Source organism: Haliotis rubra, unplaced genomic scaffold (assembly GCF_003918875.1).
Source record: "Haliotis rubra isolate DU_JTF1 unplaced genomic scaffold, ASM391887v1 Scf709, whole genome shotgun sequence".
NCBI lineage: Eukaryota > Metazoa > Mollusca > Gastropoda > Lepetellida > Haliotidae > Haliotis > Haliotis rubra.
This window is the reverse complement of record NW_025767423.1, coordinates 92,623-113,977: the sequence shown is the minus strand read 5'-3', so window position 1 is coordinate 113,977 and position 21,355 is coordinate 92,623. Positions and strand designations below refer to the sequence as shown.

The 21,355-nt window shown below is 39.4% G+C and overlaps 1 protein-coding gene and 1 long non-coding RNA gene across 6 annotated transcripts in view; both read left to right on the top strand.

Moving 5' to 3' along the window:
• The window catches only part of LOC124259067 (mRNA export factor GLE1-like), a 447,176-nt gene that overhangs the window by 360,875 nt on the left and 64,946 nt on the right, over window positions 1-21,355 (top strand). The window lies entirely within an intron of this gene.
• LOC124259070 lies at window positions 995-20,939 on the top strand. Its single transcript, XR_006893747.1, has 5 exons — window positions 995-1,484; window positions 16,293-16,304; window positions 18,463-18,529; window positions 19,845-20,036; window positions 20,873-20,939. It is a non-coding gene; the product is annotated as an uncharacterized LOC124259070 (long non-coding RNA).

Below are 21,355 nucleotides of genomic sequence, written 5' to 3'. Positions count from 1 at the left end.
TCAATCACTAAGTTCCGCAATCACTAATCTTCCCAATCACTGATCTCCCCAATCACTGATCCCCTCAATCACTAAATTCCTCAATCACTGAACTCCTCACCCACTAAATTCCTCAATCTCTGATCTCCTCAATCACTTATCTCCTTAATCACTAAGCTCTTCAATCACTGACCTTCTCAAACACTCATGTCCTCAATCACTAATCTCCTCAACCTCCAATCTCCTCATAACTAATCTCCTCAATCACTGATCACCGCAATCACTAATCTCCTCAATCACTAATCTCCTCAATCACTAAACTCTTCGCTCACTAATCTCCTCAGTCACTGATCTCCTCAATCACTAATCTCCTGAATCAGTTATCTCTTCAATCACTGATCTCCTGAATCACTGATCTCCTGAATCACCAATCTCCTGATTCAGTTATCTCCTCAATCACTGATCCCCTCAATCACTGATCTCCTGAATCACCAATCTCCTGATTCAGTTATCTCCTCAATCACTAATCTCCTGAATCAGTTATCTCTTCAATCACTGATCTCCTCAATCACCAATCTCCTGATTCAGTTATCTCCTCAATCACTGATCCCCTCAATCACTGATCTCCTCAATCACTGATCCCCTCAATCACTGATCCCCTCAATCACTGATCTCCTCAATCACTAATCCCCTCAATCACTGATCTCCTCAATGACTAATCCCCTCAATCACTAATCTCCTCAATTACTAAACTCCTTACTCAGTAATCTCCTCAATCACTAATCTACCCAACTATCCTGCAGAATGACTGTATTGACACCGGGTGTCTTTACAATGACAGTTTTGGTATAGTTGGAATATCTGCACATCCTACTATGTTTAGATCTATACACACACGCATTACTTCCATGAGCACCGTGTTGCTGTATTGTGTCAGGGCTCAATGTCTGAAACGTGACGGTGTTGTTGTTGGGGGTCTCTTCCAGTGTCTACATTGGCCTTGCTATTTAGCTTCACTACTTCAAGTTACCTTCAATACTAAACTGTAGTACATAGTAATGGTATTATCTGCACATGCTGCAATGTTAGATCTATACACACACGCATTACGTCAATGAGCCTTGTGTTGCTGTATTGTGTCAGGGCTCACTGCCTTCAGTGGCAGTGTCGTTGTCGTCTCTGTATACTCGGCCTGTACGCATGAGGAGTCGCGGCCGGCTTGTAGATTACGGAAAGGCACGAGTTATACCGAGTGTACTTGAAGCGAAACAAGGAAGTAACAGTTCAGGGTAGTGTGTACAGCTGTCTACTGTGTAAATTCGTCTACCACCTGTCTACCGCCGTCTATCACCGTCTAACGTTCAGTATTCGGCAGTGTGTTGCTGTTGTGTGGCAAGGTAAACTCTGTGTAGTGTTATACTGAGTTTGTCTTGTGCACAGGCCCTGTATTAGTGAGGCGTCTTGTAACCCACCCGGATATCAGAGGAGAAAACTGACACGGGTAAGTGAGCTTCTCTGTCTGTGCTAGATTATTATATTTCAGCACGGTATATTTTCAGTTACAGCACACACGTCACTTACAAATAGATTATAGTATGATTTCTTTACTATATTCCATTTTACGTTTAATTGGACATTCAACAACACCGTCTCCGGCCTCAACACAAACACAGCAACAGAGACAACATAGTACTGGTCTAAGACTTTTTAAGGAATGTGTTATCCGAAATTCCCTAATTTCTCTTTCCATAAACATTCTTCTTTTTTAAGTCCTAATTTCTTTCACGTCTAAAGTCTGTTTTATTTTTCCATTCAAAGCCAAAGCATCATCTGCCAAAACTACTTCCTCAACCATGTAGGTAATCAGTATTGTCTTGACATCGACGTTAAGCATAGCTGATTTGGTGCAAAGTTTCGGCCAGTTGGACCAGTTCAGACATTTGGACCATAGAAACGTGTTCGGGAAAAGGTTGTCCAACAAAATCTGCACTAACCATCATGGCGGCCTTCACACAACATTGTACAGCAAAAAGTTTAGTCAATAAATTTTGAACAATATATTTTAGGCCACTCACAGAAGACGCCAACTATTATGAATGTGTATTAATACTTCATATTACATTATATATTTAACATATTACATTTTATCTGCTTTCCAATGCTTTTGTTAAGCGGGCACATCAACGTTGTTTCGAAATTGAGATTTTTGAAAATTCCATTAAAAATAAATGTTATTTTTAATAATTAAATATTCCTTACTAAATTACTTCGTTTATATATGTAACATTTTAACCATTAAGAGATAAATCATCACATCCCTTCCGAACCAGTGTAAGAATGAAAGTCTGTGGGTGCAGTTTTGTGAAATGTCCCATCAAAGCATCATTAGTGAAGTTACACATTTTGTAAATACATAAAAGTTCAAATAAATTATATACAATTTCACCCTTCAGAAAGACTTGCACAAGACATTTTGATGTGAATTTTCAATGCATGATCTGAGAAAGATTCGCTGTCGCCATACATTATCAGCAACCCCACCCCACCCCACCCCCAAAAAAATAAAATAAAATAAAATAATACACATATGCTGACAATAATATACATATGACACCACCCCCAAAAAAAAAAAAAAAGAGTAATAATAATAATTAAAAAATATAAAAAATATACATATGCTGATAGGGTTAAGAGCTCACTCAGTGCACAATTTACTGATAGAACCATTCAAACGAACAAATGTTTAGAAGAATGTGATATAATTTAAATATTGATAAATTCTACTCGATTTTGTACAGCTGCCCTTAGGGACCGTTCGTAATTTATGGCTATGGGGTGATGATGATTTTTATGGAGAAGCATGTACAATGTGAAACCCAACCCATCGCCCCCAATGTATGTACAAAATAAGTGACCCCCCATCCCTGCATGCCATGTACAAGATCAATGACCGCCCTCCCCTTCCCATAATTTCTAAGCATCATTTTAAACATAGTAAAACGTACGTGTGTACAAAATTGCTGACCCCCTAGCTCCCCGCCCTTAAAATCATCATCATCATCACTATCTTCTCCCCAGAGAAACAAATTGTCGGGAATTATAAAATTTTGACAGTTTTTTTTGATAATATCAAATTTAATGCAATTCACTAATCTAATCTAACGGGTAATTGATGACTTTATACCTAAAATCATTGATGTTTTCATATTCATCAGTTGTCCTGCATTTTTAATCTTTGCTTTCCCTGCTCTCCTAAAGGGGTATCGGCGGCCCCGAACAGTACTTCTTGTGTTGTTCACCGTTATGAATAGGATCTCCATAATAGTCGCTCTTAGAAGTGTAACCGCATTTATAAAAGCGACAAGATCAATTTCCATCGTCATAACATACATCTGCCACACAGCACTCTGTCAGTTCCTCGGGAATGAGTCACACGCAGGTGTGCTGAACAGGTCAAGGTCACCCTGCCCTACCTGTTCGGCAGACAACAAACCAATTCAATAGCAAGGAAATTGTGTACCCCCTAAAAATAACCACGAAAACACTTGATACACTGACAAGGGCCGTCATCACGTCAATTGACAAAACCTTTTGAAATCCACACCAAGGTCCCGAATGCTGTCAATGCAACCAACCAAAGGGACCTAGCTGAAATCCCAAGTCATGATAATTATGGCCATTGTGCCCTTATCAAAGTTTGAGATGATGAAATCCATACTAGTAAATCCGTTACTTGTATTATGTCCAGAGGCAGTTGACAGGCAGATACATCAGACTCAGAATAGGCAGTTGTCCATTAAAATCTCCACCACCATTTCTCCCTTACCTGTTCTGGCGTATGGCTTGAAATCATGTCAGCAAATATTGAAGATGTCAAATCTATTTCAAAGGTGTAGAACTCAAGAGATATGTTGACAGGCAAACATTCCCAATGCCATTTCATCATTTGCAATATATGTACATACTTCAGGCGTGTATTAGACTGTAGAATACATACTGTATTAGACTGTAGAATACATACTGTATTAGACTGTAGAATACATTCAGGCCTGTAGTAGACTGTAGCATACATTCAGGCCTGTAGTGGGGCAGTGGGGTAGTCTAGTGGTTAAAGCGTTGGCTCGTCACGCTGAAGACCCTGGTTCGAATCCCCACATGGGTACAATGAGTGAAGATCATTTCTGGTGTCCCCCGCCGTTATATTGCTGGAATATTGCTAAAAGCGGCGTAAAACTAAACTCAGTCAGTCAGTCAGACCTGTAGTAGACTGTAACATACATTCAGGCCTGTATGAGACTGTAGCATACATTCAGGCCTGTATGAGACTGTAGCATACATTCAGGCCTGTATTAGACTGTTACATTCAATGTATTTATTCCGTTATGTTCAAGCACCATACTGAATTATAGAAATACGTCATATTATGACCACACCCTCCACAAATCTGGAGAGTACTGGGTATTATGTGCATTTGCTACTGTGAAATTCTTGCACTGCGAAAGTTATGTTCCAACATTTATTCTTGAGAGCGGCACTTGTTCTAATTAGATAATGGCACATTACGGTGATGGGTAATGACATGTGATAAAGAAAGTTATTCCATTACAGGTATATAGCGATGTGATAATATGTAGCACATCATGTCAGTTAAGTGACTCAGGGTTTTTTAAACTGGTGTCGGGAAGTGTATAAACCGGTACAAATGATATTATATAACAATATTGTATAATCCAGTTTCAGGAACTGACAGATCGGATTCTTTTGTTTCTTTTAGCATCTTTCCTGTGTTTTTCTTCCTTTCCTGTAATCTGCCGACGTCGATCGTCCATCTTGCTCCTCCAGATTATCCATCTAATTCCAATAAACATATCCTCTGTATCCACATACGGATCTAGATCTAGTAATATGCTTCAAGTACCATTATGTCGTACGGAAACATATAAAAAATCTTTTTTACCATCCTCTGTGATGGAGTGGAACAAGTTAGATAATGATATAAGAAACATAGATTCCGTTGCCATGTTCAAGAAACACTTTGATCGAACTGTCTCATCAAAAGTAGATCATGTCTTCAGAAACACTGGTAATAGATTTAATCAAATAATTCATTGTAAGTTAAGACTTGGCTGTAGTGACTTAAACGCACATAAATTTGACCGTTTTCTTCAAAATACATCTACTTGCACTTGTGGCCATCATTATGAAGATGCCATTCATTTTCTATTTATCTGTCCAAATTTTAATACAATTCGATCGAAGTGTTTCTATTACATAAATGGTTTTAATATTCAATCTGTACTATGCGGAAGTTACTCATATTCTGACGAAATCAATGAAAATATTGTAAAATCTGTACATGACTATTTTACCTTAACAAATCGACTTTTTACCTAATTGATTAATTATACTACTGTCTTTTTCATTAAGTCTTTTACTTCTCAAATGGCGTATTCTTTTGTCTGTACTGATGAATGTATATAAAATGTTTCCCATCGCATTGTATTTGGAGAGGTATTTTCATAGCCTTTTTACCAATCCGTTCATTTAATAATGAATAAATATTGTTTAAATCAGATTATCCAAAAGGTTTCTATTAAGAAAAGCAAATGAGTTAATTTTCATTCATCCAATAATAGATTATTACAATCCGACAAACAGTCTTTAGTTTGATTATTATCATATTCACCATGTATCAAACAAAGTGATAAGTAATTGTGGTATATATCAACTACATATATATGCATTACTGCGGGGGTGTGAGAAGATTTCTATTAACATGATCGACATGATTATGCAGCAGTTATGGACTACCTAATGGTATGCTGTGTCAATTCTACTACTAGTACTAGATAACTGACAATGAAATAATTAGATGCTAGATTTACCCAATTGTGAACAAGAAACGAGTTGATGGCAATTTTAATTTTAGTTTACATTAATGACGTCTCTAATGTTATAAAACCCAACATATATATTGATCATGATGCCGAGCAATAATAAAACTTGGGGGTAAGTTATTTTACCTTAAAGTAACCTTAAAGTAACCATTAATGGATTTTCAAGGGACTCTACGAACTTTTCCATGATTCTTTTCACAATAGCCTAAAACAAAAAGAGACACACATTTGGATCATGAACATATGTCGATTGGTAATATTTTCCACCGAAATATCATGAACTAGTTGTTTCATCTATATTTGTTGCCTTGTTGGATATAACCATTTCTTAAAATATATTTTTGTTCCGTCAATAACCTGGAAAGGCGAACAAGCCAAGTGGCTTATATAAACGCCGCTCCAGTACACGTACGGCTCCAATATAGCTGCATACATAATTGAAATAGTCCGACAAGAAAAGAATGATACTGAGACAAAATTACACGCAGAAAAATGACTGAACAATAAATATTTGGTTATCGTGTTGGTTGTGCCCAGCAACAAAATGAGCTGCAGCAGAAAATCAAGTTATAAATATCAGACTCAACGTACAGGAACACAACGGTATGCTTGGCTTATGGTTATATTTTAACGGAATGTTCAGCTGGTATCACCAATAATGTTGTTTTTTAACAGATTTCACACCAAAATGCAATGTCCACATTAATAACCATGGGAGAAATCGAACTGCAAGCGCACCGTTACTGTAAGATAAAGTTCCTACCGAAAACGTTTACCGCAAACTGACTGCTATGATAAGAAGAAATAATGAATTTCATCTGAAACCTACCTGACAAGGATGGGGTACTGCCAATTTCTCTGTCTTGGGTTTCCGTTGAGATCGCTTGAGTTCCCGGATCCTTGTTTCCAAACCTTCGATTGTCAAGTATGTTGCCATGTATCAAGAAAACTATAGTAAGTATACAGACTGCCATTTCATACACTTACTTCAAAACAACAACGATGTTTTTTCCAATCTCGCGCGTGTACGTTTGAACAAAGATGGTGGCATTTCAATTCTTTATTCGCAGAGTGTATGTAGGCCATCGGCCCATAATACAAATAGTAAATATTTGCAGCCATATATGATTGGCGGTGCCTTACAGCATAATAATCAAACATTGCTATGTTTCTGATGACAAAGGTATTGTTAGAGGTCATTAATATATTATAGTTTGACAAAGAAGGGTATGTGTAAAACTTGGCAGGAATATATAGTGTGCCCAAAGAACTGTATGCAGTACACACTAAAAGGAAATGATACTCGTCTTCTATATATCCATTGTCGCACATGTTACATAACCTGTGATGTCTGGGCTTATTTGTGTATCTACCTGTCTCAATATTTAATTGATGGGAACCACAGCGAAACTGTGCGAGTGCAATGCGAAATTTACTAACGTTAATAACACTTAGATATGGTTCCATAGATAGATTACACTTGAAAAGAGAATATGAATAGGTTTTACAACTTGATGATAACGAGTTATGCCATTCTTGATGGGATATATGCTGAGCCCTGATCATAAATTCAGACAGGAAGGAATTTAAGCTACTAATAAACTGTCTTTCCCATATATATCCAAATCCCATATTATAAAGTAATAACTTAAGCTTTGATACCCAATTTGTTTCGCCATTGCTAGCATCTAACAATAATAAGTTATAGCACTTTCTGGGCAGACGAGATATTGGCATATTCAACAATTTATACCAATATTTAATACAACGTTTGTAAGCATAAACATAGACAGGGTATCTGCCACATTAACCCCGAACGATGTGATTAGGGGGTGATATTTTGACACAAAGCAGATATTTACAAGCCAGAGTTTGAACTTTCTCGATTGGTGAACTAATATCACAATCCAAACCCCAGACTTCAGCCCCATAAAGCAGGATTTGTAACACTTTTGAATAAAAAATCCTGAAGAAAATGACACCGCGAATAGGTTTTAGCTTCGATAGTGACCTAATAATACTATAGACTTATGGGTACTCAATTAGTTTGTTTTTTCATTTCTATTGTAAACCTGCCACTAGCCTACTTACCCTTCACAAGTTTAGAAACACACTGATAACTGCAATGTGTTTATGTAAATTGTTTGTTTTTACAATGTCCGTCACATCTCGCGGGACCTCATTCATTCCAAATCAAGCGCTTCCGGTTCGTGACAACAATCTTATTACGTGGTCTGACTGCCAGGTGGGCACAACCTGCTACCTCGACCTTGACGGACCCAGGCTAGCGACTACATGTTATGTAATATATGCATGGAGGTGCAGCAAAAGGAATTATCAGCTGGGGTAAAAAAACAAACACAGATAAAAGGATTAACCGATAACACGCTAATTGATTTATTACTTTTATCTTGCACGACGTTTTTGTCAAAAGGGCCCGTCAAAAGATAGTGTTTATGTTTGTAGAGTTACTAACGTATACTGAAGAGGTTTATTACCGTGAAGTAAACATTTGTGAAGTTTGTAACAACAATAAGGGCGGCACACAGGGATTTTCAGGCTGACCGCACTTGAAGAACAATGGACATAATCTGTGATGATAGGCATGCACGTAACACTAAATTCCCAAGTTGAAAACAAAATAAAGTACAACTAAGTGATATCTGTAGAAAATACCAGATTTTAGAGAATATTATACATATTCTTGATATGGCAACAACAATAAAATTCATTAAAATGACATCTTAGCACAAATTATTTTAATCATCATAATGCTAAAACAATTTCATGTACATAGTACACATCCAGTCTACACTGCAGTTTCATTAAGTATGAAAATGCGTCTGCGAAAGTACACTTATTCTGCCTGCAGACAAATCATCAGTGGTATTGTAAAATATATTTATGTTATATGTTGTATTTATTGTCACAGCGGATATTTATAAATTATACCTTTATATCATTGTTGACATGTTCGTGGTTACGTATGTCAGGATGTTTGGTGACTATATCATCGATAGTGGAGACAGCTGAGTCTCTACAACATACCCAGGACATCCAAGATGTAGCATTTCTCTAAAGCGTACCATCCATACATGGATATCTTCCGCCTCGTGAAGTCGAAATGAACTTTTTCTTTAAACATGTAACTGCTGTTTTTCCATAATAAAAGTGATGAATTCAAAAGGATGGCCAGCATATTATGTACCCAGTTGATGAGTTGGTGCTTACTCAAATCAATTAATGACAATCAATGATTGTCAAAACAAGCTAAGTGAGTTCAATTTCATTGATTTTCATTATGTAAGTGAAAAAGGGGTGAGTTCGTGTCACCTATTTCGCTAGGTAGTTCAGAAAGCTAATCCATTAAAACAACATGCACCGTTTTTAAAGAATTGTGTGCATTATGTAAAAACTTGTCAGGTGTATTATCTTTGGTGTCCAGTGAAACACGGTCATGTGACATGGATCATTTTGGGGGGCAGCTGCAGATAAATGGCATATCGTTCCATTATGTGGATACTGATTGATACTTTTCTCGAACAAGGTAATAGCCCATTAGTTTTGTTATAACGTTAGTTGGTTTTAAGTTTGATATCTGTATTTTGTTTTCATGTTTCTTGTAGCATTCAACAAAATCTTTCCACAAACAACATGTACTAATGAGTTATAAGCCCCCACCTCTCCTCTTCTGGCAATCCAGGGCCGTGCCCAACAAGATCTCTTAGTTTTTTTCAGGTTGTAAACTGATTCCCTTATATTTTAGGTACTCTATGACACATCTAGAAAACCATTTTATAAATTTATGAGGTTCCAAAGTGCTTATAAATATGATAATGGATCAATAATGATAACACTATAATAAAAAGGCAAAACGTTCATTGACTTCATTTCCTTTCAATCCTAACATTTTTCACCACTGGCAGATGAAGTTAAACTTAAAAATATTTTAAGTCTATAAGTCTACTGTGTAATTTGTTGTGGCCTGTATTATGTTCTTTACTGAACATTTACGAAACTATTGGCCTTTTTAGTACAGTTATGTGTAATGTGCATAACCACTCCCAGTTAGTTGTATTAGTATGTATCACTTTGAGAAAAATTACAAATGGAACGCCACTGGGTAACTGAAACCTAATGGAGCCTTACCGGTTCTTCAGTAATTTATAAGTTTAAGGCATCTGTGAGTGTACCTAACAAAGGAGAAAAAGTAGAATCTTAAGTATCCGTAATATGGGTTAACTTTTCCTGAAATTAATCTTGTTTCATGTGACAGTATCTTTTATTTGAATTCTGGTGTACACAAACACTGAGATCACTAAACTGAAACTTATATACATGGAATACATAGACAGTTTAGCGTAGGTTAATGTAGGTTTCTAGATATATGCTGTATATACTGGTATATATGGAGTAATTTCCTCTACGTTCGTTTCATTCAAGTTCCCACCAATGATGGTTTCCAGCTGCTTTATGCAATGAAAACTACCAATGATACTTTTCTGTAAATTTCCATTTCTGGAAACTAACTGGTTTCCGGTAGTTTCCAGTCGCTGAAACTAACCTCGTAAATTTAAATTTGTAAATGTGTTCATTATATAAAAAACAAACTATATACTTACCTGTCTGCGAAGGACAGTAAAATAACTAGTCTATCACAAATGTACACTAGCATATAACCATAAGCACTTTAACAGTACAGTATAAAAATGGGCTATTGCTTTTGCTTCCTGCATGGACCCTAGCTGGATTCTGTATATAGAAACTATTTTGCAAGTATAACAGTAAATGGAACAGCACAAAGCTATGTTTGCCATTTCATCTAAGCTGAATCCAAAAGACTTGTCAGTTTCCGGGTACAGAAACCTAGCTGAAACCTACATTACCCAGTATCCAATAGGTGTCCGCAACAACGGAAACTAAGTCATTTTGCTATGAATGTTTCAGCGACCTGAAACTAAATGGAAACTCATAAAGACAGTTTCAGTTGTGGAAATCTGACAGAAACCTAGATTTGTTAGTTTCAGTTTTGTAAACTATGCGGAAACTCGCATTGTCTGTTTCCGGATACTGAAACCTAGCGGAAACCTACATTACCCAGTATCCATTAGTTTTCCGCAAGAATGGAAACTAAGTTATTTTTGCTGTGGAGGCCACTGACAGCTTACCTTGTCACACCTATACATCTGGAGATAACTCACCAGCCAGGGACTTGTATATTGCTGTGAAACAATGGTCCACTGACAGCTTACCGTATCCCACCTATGCGTCTGGAGATGACTCACCAGCCAGGGACTTGTTTATTGTTGTGAAACAATGGTTAGTGTGGCCAGAGACAGCTTACCTTGTCACACCTATACGTCTGGAGATGACTCACCAGCAAGGGACGTGTCTATTGTTGCGACACAATGGCTAGTGTGGGCAGAGACAGGTTATCTTGTCACACCTATACGTCTGGAGATGACTCACCAGCCGGGGACTTGTCTATTATTGTGAAAAAATGGCTAGTGTGGGCAGAGACAGGTTATCTTGTCACACCTATACGTCTGGAGATGACTCACCAGCCGGGGACTTGTCTATTATTGTGAAACAATGGCTAGTGTGGTCATTGACAGCTTACCTTGTCACACCTATACGTCTGCAGATGACTCACCAGCCAGGGACTTGTCTATTGTTGTGGCTAAAACACTGACAGCTTACCTTGTCACGCCTACATATCTGGGGATGACTCACCTGCCAGGGACTTGTCTATTGTTGTGAAACAATAGCCTGTGTGGCCACAGACAGCTTACCTTGTCACACCTATGCGTCTGGAGATGACTCACCAGTCAGTGACTTGTTTATTGTTGTGAAACAATGGCTAGTTTTGCCATTGACAGTTTACCTTGTCACACCTATACGTCTGGAGTTGACACACCAGCCGGGGACTTGTTTATTGTTGTGAAACAATGGCTAGTGTGGGCAGAGACAGGTTATCTTGTCACACCTATACGTCTGGAGATGACTCACCAGCCAGGGACTTGTTTATTGTTGTGAAACAATGGCTAGTGTGGGCAGAGACAGGTTATCTTGTCACACCTATACGTCTGGAGATGACTCACCAGCCGGGGACTTGTTTATTGTTGTGAAACAATGGCTAGTGTGGGCAGAGACAGGTTATCTTGTCACACCTATACGTCTGGTGATGACTCACCAGCAAGGGACGTGTCTATTGTTGTGAAACAATGGCTAGTGTGGGCAGAGACAGGTTATCTTGTCACACCTATACGTCTGGAGATGACTCACCAGCCGGGGACTTGTCTATTATTGTGAAACAATGGCTAGTGTGGTCATTGACAGCTTACCTTGTCAGACCTATACGTCTGGAGATGACTCACCAGCCAGGGACTTGTCTATTGTTGTAAAACAATGGCTAGTGTGGCCACTGAGAGCTTACCTTGTCACGCCTACATATCTGGGGATGACTCACCTGCCAGGGACTTGTCTATTGTTGTGAAATAATAGCCTGTGTGGCCAGAGACAGCTTACCTTGTCACACCTATGCGTCTGGAGATGACTCACCAGCAAGGGACTTGTCTATTGTTGTGAAACAATGGCTAATGTGGCAACTGACAGCTTACCGTATCCCACCTATACGTCTGGAGATGACTCACCAGTCAGTGACTTGTCTATTGTTGTGAAACAATAGCTAGTGTGGCTATTGACAGCTTACCTTGTCACAACTATACGTCTGGAGATGACTCACCAGCTGAGGACTTATCTATTGTTGTGAAACAATGGCTAATGTGGCAACTGACAGCTTATCGTATCCCACCTATACGTCTGGAGATGACTCACCAGTCAGTGACTTGTCTATTGTTGTGAAACAATGGCTATTGTTGCCATTGACAGTTTACCTTGTCACACCTATACGTCTGGAGTTGACTCACCAGCTGAGGACTTGTTTATTCTTGTGAAACAATGGCTAGTGTGGGCAGAGACAGGTTATCTTGTCACACCTATACGTCTGGAGATGACTCACCAGCCAGGGTCTTGTGTATTATTGTGAAACAATGGCTAGTGTGGCCATTGCCAGCTTACCTTGTCACACCTATACGTTTGGAGATGACTCACCAGCAAGGGACTTGTCTGTTGTTGTGAAACAATGGCTAATGTGGCAACTGACAGCTTACCGTATCCCACCTATGCGTCTGGAGATGACTCACCAGCAAGGGACGTGTCTATTGTTGCGACACAATGGCTAGTGTGGGCAGAGACAGGTTATCTTGTCACACCTATACGTCTGGAGATGACTCACCAGCAAGGGACGTGTCTATTGTTTCGACACAATGGCTAGTGTGGGCAGAGACAGCTTACCTTGTCACACCTATACGTCTGGAGATGACTCACCAACCAGGGACTTGTCTATTGTTGTGGCTAAAACACTGACAGCTTTCCTTGTCACGCCTACATATCTGGGGATGACTCACCTGCCAGGGACTTGTCTATTGTTGTGAAACAATAGCCTGTGTGGCCACTGGCAGCTTACCTTGTCACACCTATGAGTCTGGAGATGACTCACCAGTCAATGACTTGTTTATTGTTGTGAAACAACGGCTAGTTTTGCCATTGCCATTGACTCACCAGCCGGGGACTTGTTTATTGTTGTGAAACAATGGCTAGTGTGGGCAGAGACAGGTTATCTTGTCACACCTATACGTCTGGAGATGACTCACAAGCCAGGGACTTGTTTATTGTTGTGAAACAATGGCTAGTGTGGGAAGAGACAGGTTATCTTGTCACACCTATACGTCTGGAGATGACTCACCAGCCGGGGACTTGTTTATTGTTGTGAAACAATGGCTTGTGTGGGCAGAGACAGGTTATCTTGTCACACTTATACGTCTGGTGATGACTCACCAGCAAGGGACGTGTCTATTGTTGTGAAACAATGGCTAGTGTGGCCATTGACAGCTTACCTTGTCACACCTATACGTCTGGAGATGACTCACCAACCAGGGACTTGTCTATTGTAGTAAAACAATGGCTAGTGTGACCACTGACAGCTTACTTTGTCACGCCTATACGTCTGGAGATGACTCACCAGTCAATGACTTGTCTATTGTTGTGAAACAATGGCTAGTGTTGCCATTGACAGTTTACCTTGTCACACCTATACGTCTGGAGTTGACTCACCAGCCGGGGACTGGTTTATTGTTGTGAAACAACGGCTAGTGTTGACAGGTTATCTTGTCACTCCTATACGTCTGGAGTTGACTCACCGGTGAGGGACTTGTGTATTGTTGTGAAACAATGGCTAGTGTGGGCAGAGACAGGTTATCTTGTCACTCCTATACGTCTGGAGTTGACTCACCAGTCAGGGGCTTGTCTATTGTTGTGAAACAATGGCTAATGTTGCCACTGACAGCTTACCTTGTCACGCCTATACATCTGGAGATCACTCACCAGTGAGGGACTTGTCTATTGTTGTGAAACAATGGCTAGTGTGGCCACTGATAGCTTAAATTGTCCCACCTATACATCCGAGGATGACTCACCAGTCAGGGACTTGTCTGTTGTTGTGAAACAATGGCTAAGGTTGCCACTGACAGCTTACCTTGTCACACCTATGCATCCGAGGATGACTTACCTCTCAGGGACTTATCTATTATTTTGAAAGAATGGGCCACTGACAGATTACCTGTCATACCTGAACATCTGGGGATGACTCTCCAGTCAGGGCCTTGTCTATTGTTGTGAAACAATGGCTAGTGTGGCCACTGACAGCTTAACTTGTCACACCTATTGCATCTGGAGATGACTCACCAGTCAGGGCCTTGTCTATTGTTGTGAAACAATGGCTAGTGTGGCCACTGACAGCTTAACTTGTCACACCTAAACAACAGTCAAAACATAAATTTATCCAACTATTTTCAATTTCTAATCGTATATTTATTGAAACTATTGCTTTGTTAATATATCATGCTACGTCGAAGAGAAATCCACTCTGCTTTTGAACTTTGTATATACCTGTACTATGGCCTTCAGTTCTGAATAAAGATTGATTGATTGATATACATCTGGAGATGACTCACCAGCCAGGGAATTGTCTATTGTTGCGAAACAATGGCTAGTGTGGGCAGAGACAGGTTATCTTGTCACGCTTATACATTTGGGGATGATTCACCAGTGAGTGACTTGTCTATTGTTGTGAAATAATGGCTAGTGTGACCAGAGGTAGCTTACCTTGCCACACCTATACTATGGAAACATCTCAAACAGCTTGGAATTGCCAGTGTGCGTTGTTCTAGGCCTAGATCAAGAGGAGGTAAACGCGAACGTTATCCTAAACCCATTGCCAGAAAAATCTGTAATGGAAATAAAAAAGCCCACCAACTTTTAACCTCGCCCTGTCTCGAAGATCGTGATCAGTCTGTATTGACTGAAATTCTCCCTGTAGGGTATGACATCTCTCAGGCTAGAAGAATCGTCGGGAGTGGAGGAAGTGCTGCAGTACGTTTTAGAAGCTGTCTCAAATCTAACCTAACTGACATCAAGTCTAGGAAAGCCTTCGAGTTTATGCAGTCAACTTTCAATCTGAAGAATGGCTGTGCGGCGGATGATATGTATTTATCGCCCTCCAATATCAAGACATCATAAGGTTACATTTGATGACTTCCTGAATGAGTTCTCTGATGTTTTGGATGACAGATCAAGGTCCTCTTGTAATTCGCGTTGATGTGTATTCCAACTGCCAAGCACAGCATTTCAAAGAGTTGCTTTCCTTGCACAAACAGAACTCACTCACAGATGTGCTCATACTCTGGACCTCATCATAACCCATGACCTTGACACGTTCCTCCAAGTCATTGATGTAACTAACAGGTTTATCTCTGATCACTTAGCTATAAACTGTCCCCTCAACACCTGTAAACCTGGCCATCATCTTAGGTCTGTCACCTATAGGGAAAACAGGAACCTTGGTGTTTCTTAGTTCTCTGTGGACATAACGACTAACATTGATTACTGCACTGAAGGTTATGTTAAAGAAAACGTCTAACGACTTGAAACTTCTTTTACCAACATACTTGACAAACATGGACCTAAGAAAAATAGAAGTTTTGTTGTTAGACCAAATACTCAGTGGTACAATGACGATGTCAGGGTTAGAAAACTCATTGTCGTAGAGCGAAAAAAGTCTAGAGGAAAAGCAAATTTGGAGTGCATCGGCAGCTGTATAAACAAGGTCGTAATGAACTGAATTCCTCGCGAGCTTCAGCAAAGGCAGCGTTTGTCCGAAGCACTATCATTCATAATAAGGACGACTATGAGGAATTGCACAGTCTTCTAGGTGAACTTCTCCATGTTCCCAGGACCAGAAGTCCCTGCTCTCACAGATGAGCCTGAACTTGCCAACAGGTTTGCATCTTCCTTCAGTGACAACATTAAGTGTGAGTGAGTTTACGTCACATCAGCGATATTTGAGCCATATCGTGACTAAAGCAATTTCTAAATACATGATAAATACATAGTTGAATTATATATATCTGTCAACACGAAGGACAATGAAAACACTAGCAGATCACAAATATGAATATAAAACCAGTTTGTTAATCTGAACTTTTCTTACTATTGACACGTAACAGTATAAAAAACTGGCTATAGATCGCCAACAACTGACGGTAGATCGCCAGCCTGGGATTATGGGGACTTACATTGTTTTTGCTACCTGTATGGACCCTAGACAAAATCAAGAAGTAAGAGCCAACATCCAGTCTTATACAACGTCAATGCATGAATTTGAACAGACATTTCACGGTAAGCCACTGGAACTCTTAACACCAGCTTCTTAGGTCGGAGGTCGTCGGATCGTCAAAGATTCTCCATGAAAGTCTCTGGACTATGTCTACGTGGCCTGTGAAAGCATATAGTGATGCTTTGGGGAGTGTTACCTGCCATCGTCAACACGTCTCTGGACCCAGGCAGTGTTCCATCTGCCTTAAAACACGCTCACGTCATACCAGTCCTCAAGAAATCAAGTCTAATACTAATCCTGAAAAACTATCGACCAGTCTCGAACCGCCCATTCAAGTGTCTTGAAAAGGTTGTTGCCTCCAGGCTTAAATCTCATCTTGCGGAACATAATCTTCAGGATTCCTTCCAGTCAGCATACCACTCTAGCCACAGCACCGAGACAGCTTTGGGCCATGTCTACAATGACATCCTAGAAGCTATGGGCAGGAAACAATAACTTCGTTCGTCTTGCTTGATCTTTCATCAGCATTAGACACTATCGACCATGGCATTCTGTTTCAGAGACTTGAAATTCTGGGTATCGCAGGAACAACTCTCTTGTGGATTCAGTCTTACCTATCAAATCGTACAGTCAGTCAGGACTGGTGAGACATTATCACAGATTCTCAACGTCGAGTGTGGCTTCCAACTGGGATCTGTTCTGGGCCCACTCGTTTTTCAGTGTATATATCCTGCCTCTTTGTCAGATCATCAGGAACCCTTCACTGCACTTCTATCTTTATGCTGACGACAATCAATCGAACCTCTCAATTGCCCCGGCTGCAGTAGGAAATGCCATCAAATCAGTTGAAGCCTTCCTTACAGATATCCTGTCATGGAGGAGTTCAAACTAGCTGAAACTCGACCTTTTAACACTGGGCACTCGTCATCAGCTGGCAACAATGAACCCTTAGCCTTCTATTACTGTTAGAGCATGTTCTGTCAGTGACACCCCAAAAGAAATATTGGAGTTATTTTCCAGTCTACCATAACTCAAGGAAGAGCATGCCAGCTCAATATGCAGGAACTGCTCTTTTCATACGCTCAGTATTGGGAAAATCTTATGACCATCAAACTTCTTGTGCAAAATCATATCATCTGCAGAGTGATTGCCTATATTTCCAGAGTAGTTGTCTATATTTGCAGAGTAGACGTCTATATTTGCAGAGTAGTTGTCTATATTTGCACAATAGTCGTCTATATTTCTACAGATGTTGTCTCTATTTACACAATAGTTGTTATCTTTGCACAGTAGTTGGCTATGTGTGCACAGCAGTTGTCTATATTTGTACAGATTTTGTCTCCATTTACACAATGTTTGTTATCTTTGCACAGTAGTTGGCTATGTGTGCACTGTAGTTGTCTATATTTGTAAAGATGTTGTCTCTATTTACACAATAGTTGTTATCTTTGCACAGCAGTTGGCTATCTTTGTACCGAAATTTGCTATATTTGTACAGATGTTGTCTCTATTTACATAATAGTTGTTATCTTTGCACAGTAGTTGGCTATGTGTGCACAGCAGTTGTTTATATTTGTACTGATTTTGTCTCTATTTACACAATAGTTGTTATCTTTGCACAGCAGTTGGTTATCTTTGCACAGTAGTTGTCTATATTTGTACAGATGTTGTCTCTATTTACACAATAGTTGTTATCTTTGCACAGCAGTTGGTTATCTTTGCACAGTAGTTGTCTATATTTGTACAGTTGTTTTCTATATTTGAACTGTTTTTTTTGTGTGTTTTCACAACTCTTTTCAGGGTTGGATATACTGCTGCACAGACATATTCTGGATTGTTTTCACTTTTTAGTTCGAATCAAGCTAGTGGGTGTCCAACTGAGCAGCGGCTACAGATCCCCAAGTACGACATACGCCAGGTATGTCATCCATGTTACTGTAAGTGTTAACACGTGATTGGGATAAACCTGTAGACGAAACACAGACGTATCGGTACAAGAGAATAATTTCATAGGTCATCGAGACAACTGTAAGTGTCAACAGAAGATTTAACTAACCAGGCTAAACAGCCTTGTGATTGTACATGAAAATATTATCATAGGTCATCCATGTAACTGTAAGAGTTAACATGTGATTGTGATAAACGTCCTCAGACTAAACACACTTGTGTTTGTACTGGAGAATATCATTATAGGTCATCCATGTAACTGTTAGTGTTAACACGTGATTGAGATAAACGTCCTCAGACTAAACACACTTGTGTTTGTACTGGAGAATATCATTATAGGTCATCCATGTAACTGTAAGTGTTAACACGTGATTGTGATAAACGTCCTCAGACTAAACACACTTGTGTTTGTACAGGAGAATATCATTATAGGTCATCCATGTAACTGTAAGTGTTAACACGTGATTGAGATAAACGTCCAGATAAAACACACTTGTGTTTGTACTGGAGAATATCATTATAGGTCATCCATGTAACTGTAAGTGTTAACACGTGATTGAGATAAACGTCCAGATAAAACATACTAGTGTTTGTACTGGAGAATATCATTATAGGTCATCCATGTAACTGTAAGTGTTAACACATGATTGAGATAAACGTCCTCAGACTAACACACTTGTGTTTTTACTGGGGAAAACCATTATAGGTCATCCATGTAACTGTTAGTGTTAACACGTGATTGAGATAAACGTCCTCAGACTAAACACACTTGTGTTTGTACAGGAGAATATCATTATAGGTCATCCATGTAACTGTAAGTGTTAACACGTGATTGAGATAAACAGATAAAACACACTTGTGTTTGTACCAAATATTATTACGATGTAATGTCAACTGTTGAACATATGCATTCGTTACATGTCGAGAATGAACACATATGTATAACAGGAGTCCAGAACATGTATAGAGTATGGATATGAGCAAGCACATTGTATTGTGTACAGATCATGTTATTGTCAAGTTAACTTGCGTCAATCATCCCCAGGGCTACATCTTGACATGGGGGCAGGCTGTTAGCAATCACAGATACTAAAGGGACAAACTAGAAAAACTAGATATACAACTTCTTTTAGATATATAACATGAGAATAACAGTGCTTCAGTTGAAAATGTGAATAAATGTAACGTCAGAATCAAAGCACAAAGTGTCAGCCCATTGTGGTATGTAATGATTTAATTAAGGTGTCAATACTACGATGACGTAACGCATCTTGTTTCTGTTCTAGATAGTTCCGGCAGACCACGGCCGATCACCACTACCATGAGTAATCAGAACAACGACCGCAACCCTCCTCAACCCAGTCCCAAGAATATCCAGGTTACACCAAAGACACAAGGACCCATAGGGGCGGCTAACACTGCAGGGAATGTCCATGGTGGAGTTGGCAACACGTATAACACCGTCTTCAACGTGCAAGGTGCATAAATGCTATCAATGGTCCCCTTGGATAAACGATGCCTTTGTTCAAGGAGTTGTATGGTGTACATGTGGATGCATCAGTGACGAAAATGATGTCCGCAGCAATTCCCTATTTTGACTTGTATCATATGTTCCCGAATAATTTCAGGTGAACAATTGACTAGATTAAGCATATCTTTATGACGAGTGCGACCGGTGGGGCAGGATACGCCCACCTTTCGTGAACATCTGGTATCATCACTATTTAATAATGATTCATAAACAAATGCCCTGTTATCGCATCGCATGGTGATAATCACTGGGTTATCTGGTCCAGATTCAATTTGTTTACAAACAACATCGAACAGCTGTAATACTTCTGAAGCAAATTATGCTCACGATATCGCAGGTCCATGTTAAAGCATGGGGCTTACTATCACCTTAGCGCTATGACAATCGCAGGTCCATGTTAAAGCATGAGACTTACTATCACCTTAGCGCTATGACAATCGCTGGTCCATGTTAAAGTATGGGACTTACTATCACCTTAGCGCTCAGCTTGTTTTGTACAACAGCACCCCGTTTCTCTACTGTTGCAAATCGGCAAATGAGAAAAAAAGTAGACTATATAGTAGACTATATAAAGTCTTTGTCACAAAATGATTATATCATCACGAGCATTCCATTATAAGGTCATTATACCTGTGTTAAAACTAATTATATCCCTGTATATTTGCCAAGGGGTGTATTTATTGAAAGCTGTCAGGGGGAAAGGTGGAACTGATTACGACCATTCTCTGTTAGAATTTAGATTACATAAAGTCCAATATTCTAAGCTCATATTCTCTGCTCCAGTGGCTGGTGACTTCAGGACAGGGCCACCCTATCAACAAGGCAGGGATGAAGCTGAACAATATGGATGTAAAACTGGAGACTGTCTGAACATTGTGTTTGCCACAGTATAGTATATATCTTGGTGATAAAATCAGTATTAAATACAGGTTGCAGTGTCCCATCTTTACTACCTTTGAGCGCATCCTTCAAGATTAGACAAACTGACAGACTGGTAAACAGACTTATATCTGATTGTTATAGCAGCAGATCCCATGAATGTACTGTGTAGGTCCGGTTGTGAAACCAGCTGAATGTATTGTATGGAATATGTTATGTTTAGTAGTAGACCTATACATAACCAGTAGTAGTATATACCAACTGGATATATTGTATGTAGATCTGATACTAAACCATCAGCTGAATGTAATGTATAGAGCTAGTACTTCAACATGACAGAATATAAAGATCGAGTACAAAAAGAACAACTGGATATAATATATAGGT